This window comes from Triturus cristatus, chromosome 8 (assembly GCF_964204655.1).
Source record: "Triturus cristatus chromosome 8, aTriCri1.1, whole genome shotgun sequence".
In the NCBI taxonomy this organism is placed as follows: Eukaryota; Metazoa; Chordata; class Amphibia; order Caudata; family Salamandridae; genus Triturus; species Triturus cristatus.
Window position 1 is genome coordinate 1,239,071,672 of NC_140591.1, and position 19,002 is coordinate 1,239,090,673.

A 19,002-nucleotide genomic window follows, 5' to 3' on the forward strand; every position below is an offset into this window, starting at 1 on the left:
GGAATTACTTTGTGACATTGCATAACATCTCCACTCCTCCCGCAAAGGGGGGGCAGGGTCTAGTACCACCACTCCCATGTATGAACATAAACTTGCTCCCAATGCAGATAGTTGAACATAACCTGGAGCGAGGGCCCTGTGCACTGGCACCATCCCAGTGGCGACCCACCCCATTACCTCAACAAGCATTAAAAAGGGGTAAACCTGTCTTGGTGATAAATGACCCTGACTGAGCATCTCCTACTGACCATAAAGTATGCACCTCTATATCTTAAGGGCTAGCAATCTGGGGACTTCACCTAAGCGCAGCAGCAAGAATCCATGTTTACGCACACTTTAGAATGACAGTACTCATCACCTTGGTTGATCATTTGAATGCATTGCAATTACAGCCCCTAAGGGCATCACAGATGAAATCACAGGATTGCGCATATACAGCCAGACACCCTAGCAGGACTGTCTGGCAACATAGTCCCACTTGGCTTATGACATCTCCTTACACATGTGACTTACAGTCCCTTCAAAAGAAGTACTCCTGGCAACTACACTTCTCCTGCAGTGCGCCTCTTCACTTTAAAAGGAATCACAGGTAAAAGCATGGGATTACGTAAATACAGCCAGACCCCCTAGCAGGAAGGCCCAGCAACATAACTCCATTTAGCTTAACATCACCTTACACAGGTACTTCACTTTACACATGTGACTTTCAGTCCACCTAAAAAGAAATAACCAATAGTAAATGCATTTCGGTGCAATTACACCACTTCACCTCCAGGGGATGCACTTCTCCAGACATCCCCAACTCAGCCCTTCACTCCATGATGCACTTCATAGTACACCCTCAGCTGTAGAACATAAGTTCCAGTCTAGAAGGTGTTAAAGGCTGGCTGAGCTCTTGAGGGGTTATTCTTTCAGAGGCCCTGTGAAACTTATGGGTGGACTGTTCTTCTTTATGCTGGGGGAGGCTGTGGTGCTCCTGCAGCCCCCCTGCACCCCTTTTCACACACGAGGGTGACCCCCTCCTCTGGTGGCCACAAAGCACCAAAACGGCAGATTTCCAAATGCCTGGCGAGGCATTATGGGGCGCTTCATGCTCCTCTTTACCAGCCCCAGTCACTGGGAACCCTCTCCTCCACCCTCGGGGTCTCTGATTCAGCAGGGTGCTGTCTTCACTGGCTCCCTGCGCCAGCCTTTCGCCTGGCTCTCCTCCGTGGCCTCTCTTCTCCCTGCGCAGAGGCCACTGCTCCTGCGCACCGATCCTGGGCTCTTCTTCTGGTGCTGTTAGGGTCCTGGGAGCAGAAAGGGGGTCTCTCCTTCCAACTGCCCATTGCGCCAGGCTCCAGCACCTTCAGCCTCAGCAGACCACACCCCAGAGAGAGCTTCTCTTCCTGTGCAAGCACTTTTTAAAAGTTGAGTAGAGGGCTGGCAGGAAGTCTCTGTTGATCCTATCAAACAGCGACACATCACGTCCCTGCTCCTGCTCCCTCCTTCTTGTCCAGCCTCTGGGCTTGTTCAAAATGGCGTCGTCCAGGGTTCCTGGACACCTGCCTCTGAAGCCTCTTCCCCCAGCGACAGCGGTTGATGGATTGGCCTGTAGCTCCACCCATCTTCTCTTCGTGGAGAGGAGGCCCTAGCTTGTGGAAGAAAGGTTATTAATCCATCCAGCTGAGGTCAGCCCTCAGCCTGGGTCTGGTCATGGCTGGCTCTGAGAAATTTGACAGTTCTGGATGACCCAAAAGCAGTACAAATATGACTTTGGACTCTGCAGAATACTTATTTTCACATTTGCTACATTGGACTTAAGTGCGTGTCTGGAATCTGTAGGCCTAATGGAAGTTATTCTAGCCATGGGCCCCACATCCCCATAGGGGAATAATGAAGTGAAAACACAGTAAAACACACTGACTTTCCCTGGCATGTTTCTTTTCAGTGTATAAAGCCTATTCCATGTCACCACCCAATACTGCATAAGTCCTGCCACACCATTCACTTTGTAGCTGCTCCTGGACTGCGCACGCTAGGAATCTCCCCTGTGCAGCCCATACACATGTGCACACGCATGTACACGTGTCTGCATGTAACCAGCCCGGTGTCCCTTACTCCAGCTGCTGCGCAGTGGCCTGGTCAAGCCAGGGGAACACCAGTAAAATCCCCACACAGTCTCTTACATCTTGAGTTCACTGTGGGTGAGTCCCAACTTATGAGGCTCCCCCACAGTAAAAGCTCAACAATTAGGTGCTCAAAAAGCGAAAAATCCGGGCGGCCCATAGTGTCAGAACCACCTTCTAACGTTTGTGATATTTCAATATATTTGTATATATTTGCTCTCCCCTCGCCCCTTTCGTCTGCCTCATGCTATTGTAATACTCACTATACGAAATTAACACACATATTATTCTTCTATTCATCTCCGAAATCTGAAACACTGCTCTTTTCCTACTAACGCTATGCTTTAAAATACTATACATCTAACCAAACAATTCTAGCTACATACAACTACAACATATCACAAATATACACTAAATAATGCAAAGCTAGAATACAATACCATTAGCAAAGCAAATGGCTTTAACTTAATCAAAGGCGAGACCTATTGCATTTTCAATGCTTGTTGGTCTATACTGCTAATGCCCTCAATTTGTATAGTGCTTAATGAAGTAAGATGTTCTTGTCAAGGCTGGATGAAAGAGCTACTTAGGGTCCGATTATGATCTAAGGAGTTATTTATCGCCCCTAATAAATAACAATACTATGGGGTACGTTATTTATCAGGTGTGATAAATAACATCTGTTACAAGTTCATGGGGAATAACATGCAGATTTTGGTATTCAACCCACCCAAAAACACACAATACGGTAGATATTTTATGTTTTCCTCTGTTAAATTTCAGATTTGACCTGCCGATATATAACGAAGGCGGATTTGTTAAATACCTTTAAACTCATAATTCTGATCCATTTGTAAATAGGAGTTTTGTTTACGTATGGGTCGGTATATCAAGAGGCTCTTGTAATCAGGCCCTTTGTGTCTACTATACAGATGATACTATAGTTTTAAATCTGACACCTATAGGTCTTCGGAAGTCATTAAGTGCATTCCAAAGTTACTGCCAAGAGAACCACCTAAAAGTTAACAGTGAAAAGACAAAAGTAATGGTATTCAGAAAAAGGGTGAGTGCAATAAATTATAGAAACAAGGTGGAATAAAACAGAAAGTTGTAAATAATTATAAAACTTGTTGGGTACATTTTACAAGCAATGTGTCCATGAATGAGCATGTCAATTGTACAGCTACCTGCGCTAAAGCAGTGGGCGGGGCATTTGAAAACTAGTCCTGTTACAAACGCCAGACCTGCTGCAGGATGTCTGTGCACTTGCCTGTATTTTCTATCTCCATTCTGCCCTGCCTGGCAACAGCTTGCGGGTTTCTGCAGTGCAGACCAGAGACCCCACTGCGCCACTAGTGCCTTCCTTGTTGTTTTCCGCTGGTTTGTCGAGCTAGAGTTGTCTGCAAAGAAGCCTAAAAGAATCAACTGAGGGATGCCAAAAGTTCAGCTTTTCGTCATCCACAGGACAAGCAAAAGAGGAGGGCTGGAGCTGCCAGGCGGGACACCTTAAGTGGTCTATGGGTTTACCAATTTGGTCTCTTTCATCCTATGTAAGCTGGTAGAGCGGTGCCTATTGGTGGCTAGAAGGGAGGAGTTCCAGCAGAGGACAGGACCTGCACAGTACAGCTTCAGAAACACATTTAGCTACAAAGATGCAAACGCAGCCTCTTAAAGAGTCCTGGTTGTGTGAATGAAGGCCATGCTGGAGGTTCTGTATTTGGAATATGTGTTTGGTGTTCATTTCTTCCATTAAACCCAGAAGCACAAGGAGAGTATAATTTGACCAAGATCAAACAGATTGTTAAAGCAGAGACCTGAGACTACAGCATACTGCTGCTTGTTCCAAAGGCTCTAAAGATTCTACCATACTGCATTCTGGCGAAAATGCCATGAAACTGTGCACTGTCCCCCAGGTAATATCCAGTCCAGTTTATTTTTTAAACACACCTTCTAGCAGCCTTTAGATAAACTCTAAATACTCTCCAACCATCAGAAAAGGAGCTACAGATCTAGTTCAAAAAGTAACTGACCGACCTATGAGTAGATCGCAAGACATTTTTGTTAGGTGCTATATGGCTGTAGTAGTTACCGGCCTGTACTCAGCAGACAAGTGCCACCTCCAGCTTTTAGAGATTTCATGATTTTCCTGCAAAATCCATAATGGTGCTATTGACTGTTAAACACACATAATTGATGGACGGAATGCAGAACAAATCAAAACATTCACCCCCAGTCAAGAGATCTGGATTAAATCCATCATTCTTTTGCTCACTATGCCACCTCAGTTTAGACCTGGCCATATGCAAATCAGTCTTGACCCTGTGCCTCATGGGAACAGTCCAGACCGAACTGCCAAGCCAGGTCCTCCCTAGACCGGAAACAAACATCCTAGGACCGGTTTCGGGGTTTCACCCCTCTTCAGCCAGGATAGCTTGATTCCAGTGGCACAGTGAGCCCGGGACCCACGTCTGGGCATGCCCGGCGCACTTAGGGCAAGAAAGCAATAGACACACAATTGATGGATGGAATGCTATTGACTGTTGGCATGAAGAGTATCATAGCATGCCCGAGGGTGCCTCAATGGAGCCTGCCATTGAGCAGTTTTGTTGGTAGAAGTCCCTGCAGCAACGGGTCAGCGTGTCACAGTTGCAGTGACTGCCTGTGTAGGACGGGCTTGGTTCTTCCTGCAAGTACGTATGCAGGCTTGATAAGTGAGACATGGTACCCCTCCCCCATCTACTCCTAGCAAAATTATCAGTGGCAACGTATGAGGACTCAGGACTTCTCTTCTTATCAATGCAGCATATCTCAGTAATTCACTGATATGTTACATACATCTAATCTTACACACATTTCTGTGGCGTTTCTTTTTCTCTAATCTTACTGTGGATAGCTAACATTCTCAGCAGCTAGAAGTATACCCTTCTCTCCGCTAATAATAGACCGTAATTTGCAGAAGTATGTGTATGTTGCCTTCTTAGGTGTACACACGTGTAGAAGCAGGGTATCCTTGCATAAATATGATGTTAGCAGGAAGCGCATATTACATCATAAGAGGAAGCGTTATTCTCACAACTTGCAATTGATCTGGCCATAATCAGAAACTATTTTGTTGGTCTTTTACCTACAAGTAACATGTAAGGCACACGTATAAAATGACAAATACATGTGAGTTACGCTAATATGTGGAAAATACATGGCTTTGCTAGGAAAGCTCCGTTGGTAATGCAATGACTTCAGGATTTGTGTGTGTATCCAAAGGGTCAGACTTGGATCCTGGCTGGCAGGCTGGGGAATAGCATTGTGTATTTATAGTGCTATGAGGGTCTAGACCGTAACAGAAAGCACTGTAAATATATGTCAGGATTTCAAATAGTATATCACACTAAGAAAATTAAATGTATTGCACACAGCAGAAGACAAGCCACATGCAGTATATGAAAAGCTGCAGAAAAATGTGCAAAATATTCAGTGTATAGGAGCTTACATGGCCTTCTAAAGTTATATAACAGAGTTCAAGGAGTGTGGCAACAGGGGAGTAAGAGGATGATGGCAAAGGAGAGGGAGGGAAGGGCCATGGAAGAGGAGGGGGTGGTGACAATACTGTTTACAAATAAAGCTAATAACAGGAGGATGGAAGCAGAGAAAGAATACCAGAGTAGGCAGTTGGCAGAGATGTGATCGCTGAGAATGGTGATGGCTGAAGATAGTGAGGGCAGGGTAAGTTAATGGCAGAAGCCAGTGAGGTTTTGGCGATCAAGGAATACTGGTAAAATAAAATACTAAAAAGTTGCCGCAAAATTGATCACCGTTGATCCTCAAAATCTAAATGTTGGTGCTGCAAAATCCTTGGGGGGGGGGGGGTTCTGTTTAGAGGAGAGAATTAAGAATTATAGAATGAAAACTCAGAAATGAACCAGGCCGCTTTATATTGCCTGTTCGCACGTGAAGAGTCTTGAGAAGTAATAATGCTAAATTTACCACCCTACTCTTCACTTATAAATTAAAAACAACTTTATGTGTTCGGTACAAAAGCAAGATTAATAATAAAAAGCTGAACGTAGCGAAGCACCAAAACACATCCATAGGAATTACAAAAGAAAAGGAAAGATAAACATTTGAATTTTAAAAATGGCTTATGAAAGTGAAGTGCTGTCTAGGAAACCTCCGGAGTTGGAGCTCATTGGATAGCTGTGGCTGCATACCAATCTGAAGCATTGCCACTGCCCTCCGTCTGAAACCATCTGCAGGAACATCCGCATCTAGGCTGGCGCATACTGGGCTGTGCGGAGAACACTAAAGCGATCACCTGATAAGAAGAGTGAGATGCAAGAGTTCAGAAAATAAGTATGGACATGTGGTAGAGATGTTAATACCACAGCTGTGCAGGTAAAGCATACTTGCCCTGGGGCTGTGCTTCAAATATGGAAGGAGTCTGTGCAGGCAGGGTTCCCTCGTACGCGAAATAACTTTGATGGTTTAAATGACTGTTTAACTGTGTGGTGACAGGGGTAGTAGCGCTTACCTCTCTGCAGCGCCGCAGCGCCGGTTGGAGCGGCCGCCTCCTCAATGCAGGAAGGGTCGGTGGGCTTCGGTCCCCGACTGCTTGTTTGGCTCCGCACTGCACCTGGAGCCGCTTGCTTCATGTCGGAGGTAGGCCAAGCCTATAGCTATATTTTGGTTACATCCTCTGCCGAGCTATACCGCAGCCGCCATGTTCAGCAGGTACGAGGTATCGTCACTTCCGGCGCAACCTTGATGGAATGGAAGGGTTTTCCGCTATGAGGTTCGATAACGGAGTGCAGCCGCTGGTGATTTTGGAGCCTAATACAATAATAGAAAACTTAAAATCAGGTTTGCTAACTTAAAAACACGAGATGCAAAAGCTGAGCTTTTATGAACCATGCAATGGTAAAAAGATGACCGCCTTATAAACAAGCGAGCAGCAGCGTTTCTTTCTCCTGAGGGGCGGGGGGAAGGGAGCCGCGGTGAAAGTGGGGGACCGCCATGAACAACAACTGTGGCGTGCAGCTGAACAAAGTTTAATTTGAATAAGGAAATGATTTTGCGAGCCGCGAATTAAGAATGATGCGCAGCCCCCATTGTTCCAGCTGAAAAGCGGCATGCTAGTGAGCATCAATAACAAAACAAAAAACAAGCGCGGTCCTCTTTTAATAATAAAAAGTGCTTACTGACTTAAACAAGCGTGACCCACGCTCACAATGAAAAAGAAAGAGTGTGTCCCAGCTAATGAAGGAGACCGTGTAACGCCGCAAGTGAGAGATCCAATCCTGGTGGACGGGGCCAAAAGTGGACAGGGCGTTAACAAGGAGGGACTAATAAGCCTCCTTTTCAATAGTGAGCCAGCGTTTAGCTTGGAGGATGATGCCAGCGAATGAAAAAGATGGGCGGGGCTTCAACTCCACCTCTGAAAGCTTCGGAATCTGTATTGATTTCAAGAAGTCCTTGCATGGCGAGAGCAGCACATGAGCACTGCTAACGCCAGGCGAGACCTAAATGAAAGAAGAATCCTGTTGGGGCGGTGGGAAGGGGCGAGCGATGTCTTTGCGAGGCGACCAGCAGGACAGAGGCCCGCTCACGCATCGCAGCCCCTTCTATGAGTGGGGCCCGGTACGTCTCTTGGTAACCATGACCCGGACGCACGCTAAGTGCTTCTGATGCCGCGACTCCACCATGATCGAATTGCCACTCACCCTACTGCGAGGACCGCCAAAGTCGCCATATGTGTGGCTCCCTTGAGTTGCGGGAGCCTTTTCCATTCATAGAACCGATGGTTTCTGAGAAGCATCTGTTTGCTAGTCTTTAAGATACACACTGCTAGTGCCTGCTATAGAGAACCTTCCTGCTAGTGCTGGTACTTTCACCATTTCAAATGAAATGTATGTTATGTCATTTCATATTAAGTTATATTGGTAGAGCGAACAACTCACCATGGTGGGTGAAAAGCTCCTCACTCCTGTGGGTGAAAAGCAGGAACTGCATGGCCCGAACCATGGAAGAGGCCAGGTCAAGAGCCGTGTTTTCTGTTTCTTGAGAAATTCAAGACCTGAGGACTCTGATGTGCAGGTCTTTCCAGGCTTTAAGAGCAAGGTAGAGAAGGCCCGGCCATGAAAAGCAACAAGGGCCCCCGGTCCGATAGATGTATAATTCCTAGGGCAGGGTACTATGCAAGTAAAGTACAAATCCCTAGGCAATATAATTTAAAAGTATTTAATCTGTCGATATATTTGCGCCCCTCTGGTGCACTTTTATTTCCAAAATTCAGAGTGTAACAAAACCTAAACAACACTTAATAAATTTAAAAACAATCATTTAATGATATGTTAAAAAACATTTCAAAATACATTTTAAAAAAAATGTGTAAATGTTAAAACAAATTATAACTCTTTCTCATCCATAAACACAATTACATAAGTAACAATTCTTGGTGGCAGACAACTTGCCATAGGGATTTATACTTTACTTGCAAAGAAGGCCCGGCCACCAGATCTGATTATGTGTCTGCAGGGGACGTGTGTGAGTAGGAGTTGTCTGAGCTGTGCTGTCAGTAGGTATGTGGAAGTTATTGAGATTGTTGAGGTATGGGATGTCGATGGGGCTTTGTATGTATGAGTGGAGAGTTTGTAGAGTGCCCGTTTGTGGAAGGGGAGCCAGTGGAGGTCTTTACAGTGCAGGTGACGTGTGTGCAGGGGGTACAACTAAGAGTGAGTCTGGCAGTTGAATTCTGTATCATCTGGACACTTCTGGTCAGTTGTGCGCTGATCCCTACATAGAGTGCATTGCCAGAGTCCAACTTTCTGGTGATGAGGGCCTGGGTGACAGTTCTGCAGGTGTTGAACGGAAGCGGTTTGAAAATCTCCTTCAGCATTTTGAGTGTGTGGAAACAGGAGGAGGAGACTGCGTACGCATGGTCTATCATAGCAAGATGGTTGTCAACTATCATTACATGGTTCTTTACATGGGTTTTTGGGTTGGGAGTGAGAACACGTTCTGCCTTCCACCAGGTGAAGTTCCATAGTGAGATATCTATACCAAAGATTACTAATTCCTTCTTGGTTTTCACCCATCTGAAGGGTTCAGACATGCTGGCAGAGAATTTGGTTTGTGCGTTTGGTTAGTGTGTTTGAAGTTTTGTTAGAGAGGATGAGCTGAGTGTAATCTGCATAGGATATAATGTTGATTATGTGGCTTTGAATGATGCTGGCGAGTAGGCCATGTAGGTTTTGAACAGCATGGGATGGAGCAAGGATTCTTGTGAAACTCCCCAGATGTATTTGGTAACGGCTGAGGTGAAAGGAGTCAGGCTGACTGACTATGTGCAGCCTATGAGATAAGAGCGGAGCTAGCTGGGCGTTGCCCCTGTATGCCAGCATCATGTAGGCAATGAAAATGGGGTAGGAGACAGTATCAAAGGCGGATGAGGGCAGAGGTGTCTCCCCTGGCCATGATCAGTCAAATGTCTTCTGTGGTGGCGATGTGGGCGGTTTCAGTGCTGTGGTTGGGTCTGAAGCTGAAGTGGATGGTGCAGAGGAGGTTGTTATGATTGAGGTGGGGGGCAAGATGATTGTTCATGATCTCCATGAACTTCGCTGGGAAGGCTAGCAGAGAGATGGTCTAGTAGTGGGATAGCATTTTAGGGTTCACTGAGGATTTCTTTAGGAGAGGGAGGACTGTGGCATATTCCCAGATGTACAGGACTGTGTTGATCGGGCCATTCAGGCCAGTGAGGGTCCAGCTGTTGGTTTCCAGTCCATATGTGAATACATGATGAAGGCAGGGGGTCCGATGGTGCTCCAAAGTATATGGTGCGCATGGTTTGTAGGGTTTCTTGAATGGTGACGGTGGCCAAATGGTCAGGATGGTCCCTCTGGGGCTCAACGTTGTCTTAGATGCTGGAGATCCTGCTGCTATAGAAGAGGGACAGCTGGGTGCAGAGGTCTTGTGAGAGAGTGACTTTGGTAGAGCTTGCTGCCAGACAGGTAAAACTTTTCACAATGGCAAAGGTTTCCTTGGCACTGTTGGTGCTGCTTTTAATGCACTCAGTTAAGGCAGATCATTTAATCGCTCTGATTTGTTGGTGGTATTGTCTGAAGGCCAATCCGTAGTTGCTCCTGTAGGTCTGATTCTTGCTTTATCTCCATCTGTGTTTGTAACTGCTTGCAGTGATGATTGGTGAATTTGAGCTCTTCTGTGTATTAGCTTGCTTGTAGCCTTGTTCTGGTGGCTTTGGTGATCTTGAGTGAGGTCATGTCTACTCAGGAGGTGAGCCAGGCAGATCTGGGAATGCTGCGGTTGGTGGTGCAGGAGCTCTGAGGTCCAGGATTCTTCACAGACCCCGTTTCAGTCCCGTTGTGAGGATATGGCTCAGCCATTTGTGCAGTGGCGGGGGATGGGTATGTTGAAATAGATGAGGGTGGTCGGACAGGTAATGGATGTGGGCTTGTCCTCTGTGATTAAGCTGAAGCTGGTGAAGGTGGGGTCCAGGAGAGTGGCTATGTACTTCTACTAAATGAGTCTGAGGTTAGTCAGGTCCTCCAAAAGGTTGGCTGTGTTGGGGTCAGCCGGCTCCTCCAGGAGTTAGTCGAGGTTGCAGAGGATGAAGTCGTTGAAGTTGAGTATCAGGGTGGCGACAGTCCGTGATGGTGCTTCTGAAGCTGGTTTAGGGCCCTGTTAGGGTCGGTAGATGAAGGTGCATTTCAGGGTGTCGCTGGCGGTGATGTGGAGTTTGAAGGTCAGTTCTTCCATGGTGCTATTGGTGCTAGCTGAGGTAGGGGAAAACTGGGTGTGTTCTTTGAAGATGATGCGGAGTCCTCCTCCAGGTCTGTTAGTCTGTCCAATGACCTTGTATCCCAGGGGACAGCTGTGGCAATGTCGGCAGCCGATGTGGGAGTCAGACAGGTTTCTGTCAAGAAGAGCAGGTCAGGTATGTGGTCGTGCAGAAGGGCCAGGATTTCTATGAGCTGTTTGGTCAGAGAGCAGGTATTGAGGAAGAGAGAGGAGTGGGGGTGGGGAGAGGCTGAGTTTGGGTGAGCATAGGCCAGTGTGAGGTGCATGCAGGGGTGCGTGAAGGAAAGTTAGAGTGCAGGAGAAGCGACAGATGGAGCAGGAGATGGTACCTTCGTCATCAGCCAGCTCGCAGCATCACCATTCACGGCGGGAAGGGAAGCAGAGGATCAGAGGCGGTTGGTGGGACGAGGACCAGGGTCCTGGCGCTGGGCATGTATAGGGTACAGACGGATGGGTTGACCTTGGTACACCAGAGGCATGTCCGCGCCAAAGCTGCCTTTAAGTAGGAGTGGGAGGGTGGAGGAACTTCGGGGCAGTGGGTGGGGCTATTCAAGGGGCAGGAAGGGAGCACAGCCTGGGACAGGAGGCAGGAAAGGCTGCTCTGGGGGAGAGGAGGGCACGGAGGAGAGCAAAAGAATATAAAAGAGGTAGGAAAAGAGTTAAGAGAGCACATGAGCATGCATACATTTTTTTTTTAACCCCTTGTGTGCCACGCCCTTTCCCCGTTCTGTGCCGGGCGTTGCATTAGCGGGCGGGGTTCATGACGAGCTGGACTCGTCATGGGCACAGCGCAACCGCGGCCCATGACGAGTCCAGCTCGTCATGGGCACAGAAGGGGTTAAAGGACATACTAAAAGAGGACAAAAGGCGGCATGGATTGAGCGACAAAGGCAGAGAGAAACTTTAAAGAATGAAAGGCAAAAGCTCGTAGGAATGGCAAAGATAGAATGAGGAAAAGAGATAGATGCTTACAAAAGCGGCAGGGAACGAGTGAGAAATGTTCAAAAAGCAGCATAGAATGAGTAAGAAAGAATGAGAAATACACTAAAAAGTGGCAGAGAGAGAGAATGGGATATGCACACAATGGTGGCAAGTAATGAATGAGAAAGAATGCGAGATGCACAGAAAAGGACAAGGAAAGGGAGAGATGGGCTCGAGAGAGACAACGAGTGAGAAATGCTTGAAAAGCACAAAGAATGGGTGAGAAAGAATAAGGAAAGCACTAAAAAGTGGCAAAGAGAGAATAAGAAATGCACAAAATAGTGGCGAGGAAAGAATAAAAAAGAATGAAAGATGCAAAGAAAATGACAAGAAAAGAGAAAAGAGAGAGAGAAACCCCAGAAAGCTGCCAAGGAGGTCAGGTCAAAGGACAAAGAAGCAGGGAAAGTGGTGAAATGGGAGTGAGGCAAAGAATGAATGAGAAAGAATGAGGAATGCACAGAGAAGTTGCAAAGGAAGGCTGAGAAATGCACAAAGTAGCAAGGAATGAGAGCAATCATGGATAATGCACAGAAAACAGAGAGGAAAGAGGGAGAAAAGTTCAAGAAAGCAGCAGAGAACAAAAAGAAAAAGCACAGAAAGAGGCACTGGAGATCAAGGAGGCAGAGAAAGTGGTGAAACAGGAAAGAGGCAGATAATTCATGAGAAATACACTGAAAAGCAGCAAAGAAAGACTGAGAAATGCACACAAAAACACCAATGAATGAATTTGAGAGAATGAGAGATGCACAGAAAATGGCAAGGAAAGGGTGAGAAGTGGTCGAGAAAGCGGAAGAGAATAGAAGAAAGGCAAGAGCAAAAAGTCCAGATTGCGTTAAAGGAGATCAAAGTGCCAAAAGGCAAAGAAAGTGGTGAAACGAGAGTAGGAAAATAAGAGAGAGAAGCTGAAGGTCGAGAAAAGAGAGAGAGAGGAGGTCGAAGAAGGGAGCCTCGCGACCGCACTAGAGGTGGGCCCGAAAAGGCTGGACCTGATCTAGCACCGGGCACAGGTAAGAGCACAAGCGCAAGGCAGGGGCCAGGCAAGGGCCGGCTTTAGGGCAGTGAGACTGGTGCAGCCGCACTGGGCGCTGACCTGTGGAGGGGGCGCCGACCTCATGGGCGGTGCCGCTTGTTTAGCAATAACTTATGATTGGAGAGATGAGGGGCACTTATGCCTGGTGGTAGTGAGAGAATCAAGGAGGTGGTCATGGGTTGTGGGGGCACCAAAAATGATTCTCGCACCGGGCGCCACCATCGTGCCAGGCAAGCCTGTCCTTTCAACAAAGACGAACCTTTGCATAAGGAATTGTAATTTCGCTTAGCACGTTTATAGTTATGCTTGGATTCTGATGCATAATCCTTTCTCCAGCATCTGCCCCTTCCTCATTTGCTTTAAAGGTGTGTATTTTTTAATCCGAGCTTATTGACTAGGCAGGGTGTGCTCCATAAAGTTCTGCCCTTATAGCTAAGTGGGATCCGGTGTACAATTTCTTTAGGGCAGGTTCAGTCTTTTTATGCTACAAATCTTTGGTCATTGCTTTCTGAGCCGCAGATGTTTCCCCCACTAGGCTGCCCATCACTGAATCCACTGCGACAGCATCTGGTAATCTAGCGTCCATGTAAGCGAGAGGATAGAGGCGTTGCATAAACCTAGGAACGTTAATTTTATCCCGGTCCTTCCATTCTTTGCACAATATCCAGGCCATGCAGATGAACCAGAAGGCTCACTGACGGATCACAGACTCTGATGATGTACTTGTTTCCTCTGATGCCGGGCACCCTATATTTTTTTCTAGTGAGACTTAAAATCCCAGGAGGCCACAATCTCCCAATAAATGTCCACCTTTGCCCCTCTGAAGATAATACCATTTGTCCACGATCTGCTTCAGATGCCTCACAATTGGGATTGTTACTGAGATCTTTACCATGCCCAGAACCATAATGTGTTTGCTTCTCCATAATAATCGTTCTCAAACTTTCATCACCAAAATCATTAGATACAGATCCTCTCTTCCTGGGAGGTGATGGCGAGCTGGACCGAGTGCTTGAAGAAAAGGAAGGAAAAACATAACGCCTTTTACTGTTATGCTTCCCCATGCTGTAAGAGGCTTTTTATTTTTATTTTGAAAACCCACACTTGCCTTAAAATACCCACAAAATCAAGCTATCGGAACACCTACAGACCTGCCAACTCACACAGTGCCACCGCGTCACACGATTTCGGCTCCCTTCATATGGTCACCCGGTGCGGATTCGAAATCAAATGGTTCACAGGAAAGACGAGCTGGAAACCACTGGACAAAGTGGCTTTCCAGCTTGTCTTTGGAGGCAGTAAGCAGCCGATGTCCAATAAAGGGGGGGGGGTAAAAGCAGCCCAGGACATTGGCAACAATCTTAGTGACCCTTTGATTTTTTTTTAGGCAAGGAGGTGGAGTACTAAGCTTGGTGAAGGGCAGCGCGCTTCTTAGATACCTCTCAGCACGAGGCCCCGTCTCCTCCTCACACAGTGAAATGTATTTACAAGTTTGGAGGTCTTCACTTACCTCCTTATTAATACTATTCGAGTATATTCATTTCAAAATAGCATGTATGACGAGACGATGTGTATACTATCATTGACTTGAATTGAACTTTATGTCATTTACCTTGTACTGTGTAACTAAGACACTTACCCTGTAAAGCGCTCTGATACCCCCAAGGGTCTGGTTCGCGCTATATAAAACTTTCAAATAAATCAAATATAATGCAAGCAGACATGTCAGCATCTTCCCAGGCCCAAAGCAGAAGCATGAGCATGCGTGGTACCCACCAAGCATGCACAGGCACCAAACAGAGTCATTCCTAATGGTTTTTCCTTGCTCCCTACCAGAGAACAAGCATTTGCAATGCAATAGGTCTCGCATTAACGAGACTTTAAGCTATTGACAATGTAATAGCCTAAACTCTCGCAAATGCGAGACCTATTGCACTGCAAATATTTGTTTGTTTTTTTACATAGCGCCCATGCGGCGATTTCACATTTATGAAGGGGGTGTCCTACATTAAAATGAAACCGCGGCATGGGGGCTTTCACACAAAAAAGCATCTGTATAGTTGACAAACAGATTTTTGGCGGGTAAAGTGCCCATGCCGCGCTTTCACTTTAATGCCGGCAACGTACCTTTCTTTATTATTATTATTAAATTAAATTTGTAGGGCGCACAGCTACCCGGAGGTTTCCCAGTGCCAAGGACCAGTCGCAACAGAAGGACAATATTTACTGATTAAATAGCCAGGTCTTAAGGCCTTTGCGGAAGATTTTATGATTGATTTCATGACGAAGTGATGATGGGAGTGAATTCCACAACACAGGGGCAAGATAGGAGAAGGATCTCCCTCCCATGCGTGAAAGTTTAAATCTGGGGACTAAGATTTGGCTTGAGAAGAGGATCAGAGCAGACGTGTTGGTAGATATGTCTGGGCCAAAGAACATAAATAATGGGGTGCTGTGCCTAGTTTAATCTTGTGCATATAGCATAAGGCCTTGAATTTAGTCCGGTTCTCAATTCTTAGCCAGTGGAGGTCTCGGAGAGTACCTGCGATGGACGATGTTTTGGGTACGTGACAGAGCAGCCTAGCCACGGAATTTTGAACCATCTGCAGTTTGCGTATAACCTCCTCAGTGGCTCCCAAATATAGGATGTTGCCGTAGTCTAGACTTGACATAATTAAGGCTTGAATCACAGTGCTTTGAATGGGCCCAGGCAGCATCCACAGTATTTTACAGAGCCATTTAAGAATGGTGAAGCAGATTGATGAAGTCTTAGTTACTTGCTGTTTCATGGAAAGCTGATCATCAATCACTATACCCAAGTTGCGAGCAGTTTAAACTGGTTGGGGAAGTATGCCGATTTCTGGAGGCCAATGACGAGGGCCCCAAAGATCTTTATCTTTTCCCAAGATCATAACCTCCGTCTTTCCTCCGTTTAGCTTTAACCAGTTAGTGTGCATCCAGCTGGCTTTTTTATGCAGTCCTACCTGTACAGATGAGACTGTGGTGGTTTCATTAGAGGAAAGAGAAAAGAGAATCTGGGTGTCATCAGCATAAGAGAAGCTAGGCAACCCAGCTTCTTCTGCAATGGAGGCTAAAGGGCTAACATAAAGATTGAACAACACAGGGCTAAGAATCGAGCCCTGTGGTACTCCATACGGAGATCCGTAGGTCTTAGAGCCAGCCAATGAGGAGAAGACTTGAAAAGTCCTTCCGGTGAGAAAGTTTTTAATCCAGTCCAGGGCTGAGCCAGCAATTCCCAGAGACTGGAGTACTTTCAAAAGGGTTAGATGAGACACTGTGTCAAAGGCGGCACTCAGATCTAATAAAATGAGTGTCACAGTTTACCCTTTATCCAAATGCTGATGAAGTGTTTCTGTAACTCCCAAGAGAGTGGTTTCTGTGGAGTACCCAGCTCTAAAGCCGGATTGGGACACATGCAAGATGTTATTAGTTTCCACAAACTGCGTGAGCTGTAGATTCACGTGTTTTTCCAAGATCTTTGAGAAAACATGGAGTATACTACAATGGTAGTATGCAAGGCTTACCTGAGAAAGTGGGTGGTTTCGAGTGGATAGAGCAATCTATCTCCTCCCCGTTGGTGTGTCTATTAATCTATGGTGCAAAGTTGGAGATAGGACAGGCACACACCACTGAATTGCTTCTGAGTTAGGCCAACTTAGCCCCACATCACCCCTTTAGTCCAAGTGGGGATGCCCGTTGTGTAGTGAGGTGTGCACCAACAGTACATTGCCCTTACTTCATGATGCCCCCATATGCCAACTCCACCCCTTCCTACTCTACAGAGACTTCTGTTCATCACACTTTACCCCCAAAACTGCCACCTGACCTCTCTTACTGCAGAAACACGAATGCTAACACCCCCCTGCTCGTTACCACCCGTTCTATCTCTAAGGACGACTGTTTAATAAACAGCATCCCACAAAAATACTATGTAGCCACAGCTCACAAGTTTCCCAAGTCCATGTGTGAGTAGCCCATACTTTTCTTTGCCTTCTGGGAGTGTAGTCCTTATTTTACAATGGGTTTTACAGAACTATATGCTCCAACATGAAAAACAAGTGGACTGAAAGCTGCTCACGCACACAAACGTAAGTCAATAAGTAAACAAAATGGTCGCACACTGCTCCACCCACTAGCGTGTTACCCCGAAGAACTGTGGTCCCTGTAGTCAGCGTCGGCGGGAACGCCTATGCTCAGTGGTGCGTGCAAGTCAGAGTAGCGTTAGCCATCCCTGGACACGTGTTTCGCGGTAGTTGCCGCTCATCAGCAGGGAGTAGGAAGAGTGTGGGGTTGCATGTGTAGGCTGCTAAAATCATATCAGGTCTGGTACCTCTCGTAGCAACGCAGGTGCGTAACCTACAGCCCGTCGGCTGTCGGGGCTCAGGGAGCCACTAAATAACTAAACAAAATGGTCGCACACTGCTCCACCCACTAGCGTGTTTCCCCGAAGAACTGTGGTCCCTGTAGTCAGCGTCGGCGGGTACGCCTATGCTCAGTGGTGCGTGCAAGTCAGAGTAGCGTTAGCCATCCCTGGACACGTGTTTCGCGGTAGTTGCCGCTCGTCAGCAGGGAGTAGGAAGAGTGTGGGGTTGCATGTGTAGGCTGCTAAAATCATATCAGGTCTGGTACCTCTCGTAGCAACGCAGGTGCGTAACCTACAGCCCGTCGGCTGTCGGGGCTCAGGGAGCCACTAAATAACTAAACAAAATGGTCGCACACTGCTCCACCCACTAGCGTGTTACCCCGAAGAACTGTGGTCCCTGTAGTCAGCGTCGGCGGGTACGCCTATGCTCAGTGGTGCGTGCAAGTCAGAGTAGCGTTAGCCATCCCTGGACACGTGTTTCGCGGTAGTTGCCGCTCGTCAGCAGGGAGTAGGAAGAGTGTGGGGTTGCCTGTGTAGGCTGCTAAAATCATATCAGGTCTGGTACCTCTCGTAGCAACGCAGGTGCGTAACCTACAGCCCGTCGGCTGTCGGGGCTCAGGGAGCCACTAAATAACTAAACAAAATGGTCGCACACTGCTCCACCCACTAGCGTGTTACCCCGAAGATCTGTGGTCCCTGTAGTCAGCGTCGGCGGGTACGCCTATGCTCAGTGGTGCGTGCAAGTCAGAGTAGCGTTAGCCATCCCTGGACACGTGTTTCGCGGTAGTTGCCGCTCGTCAGCAGGGAGTAGGAAGAGTGTGGGGTTGCATGTGTAGGCTGCTAAAATCATATCAGGTCTGGTACCTCTCGTAGCAACGCAGGTGCGTAACCTACAGCCCGTCGGCTGTCGGGGCTCAGGGAGCCACTAAATAACTAAACAAAATGGTCGCACACTGCTATCTGAGCCCCGGAGTCGACGGGCTCATGGTTACGCACCTGCGTTCGCTACGAGAGGTACAGACCTGATATGATTTTAGCAGCCTACACAAGCAACCCTGCACTCTTCCTACTCCCTGCTGACGAGCGGCAACTACCGCGAAACACGTGTCCAGGGATGGCTAACGCTACTCTGACTTGCACGCACCACAGAGCATAGGCGTACCCGCCGACGCTGACTACAGGGACCACAATTCTTCGGGGTAACACGCTAGTGGGTGGAGCAGTGTGCGACCAACTTGGTGATACATATTTAGTGGCTCTCTGAGCCCCGGAGTCGACGGGCTCATGGTTACGCACCTGCGTTCGCTACGAGAGGTACAGACCTGATATGATTTTAGCAGCCTACACAAGCAACCCTGCACTCTTCCTACTCCCTGCTGACGAGCGGCAACTACCGCGAAACACGTGTCCAGGGATGGCTAACGCTACTCTGACTTGCACGCACCACTGAGCATAGGCGTACCCGCCGACGCTGACTACAGGGACCACAATTCTTCGGGGTAACACGCTAGTGTGGAGCAGTGTGCGACCAACTTGGTGATACATATTTAGTGGCTCTCTGAGCCCCGGAGTCGACGGGCTCATGGTTACGCACCTGCGTTCGCTACGAGAGGTACAGACCTGATATGATTTTAGAAGCCTACACAAGCAACCCTGCACTCTTCCTACTCCCTGTTGACGAGCGGCAACTA

At 47.3% G+C, this 19,002-nt stretch overlaps 1 long non-coding RNA gene across 2 annotated transcripts in view; it reads right to left on the minus strand.

Moving 5' to 3' along the window:
- The window catches only part of LOC146805653 (uncharacterized), a 603,847-nt gene that overhangs the window by 141,891 nt on the left and 442,954 nt on the right, over positions 1-19,002 (minus strand). The window contains exon 4 of one of the 2 annotated variants that reach the window (XR_014967869.1): positions 6,634-6,932. The exons of the other annotated variant lie outside the window; for it this stretch is intronic. This is a non-coding gene — a long non-coding RNA (uncharacterized LOC146805653). The remainder of the gene's footprint in view (positions 1-6,633; positions 6,933-19,002) is intronic. 2 annotated transcript variants of the gene reach the window in all.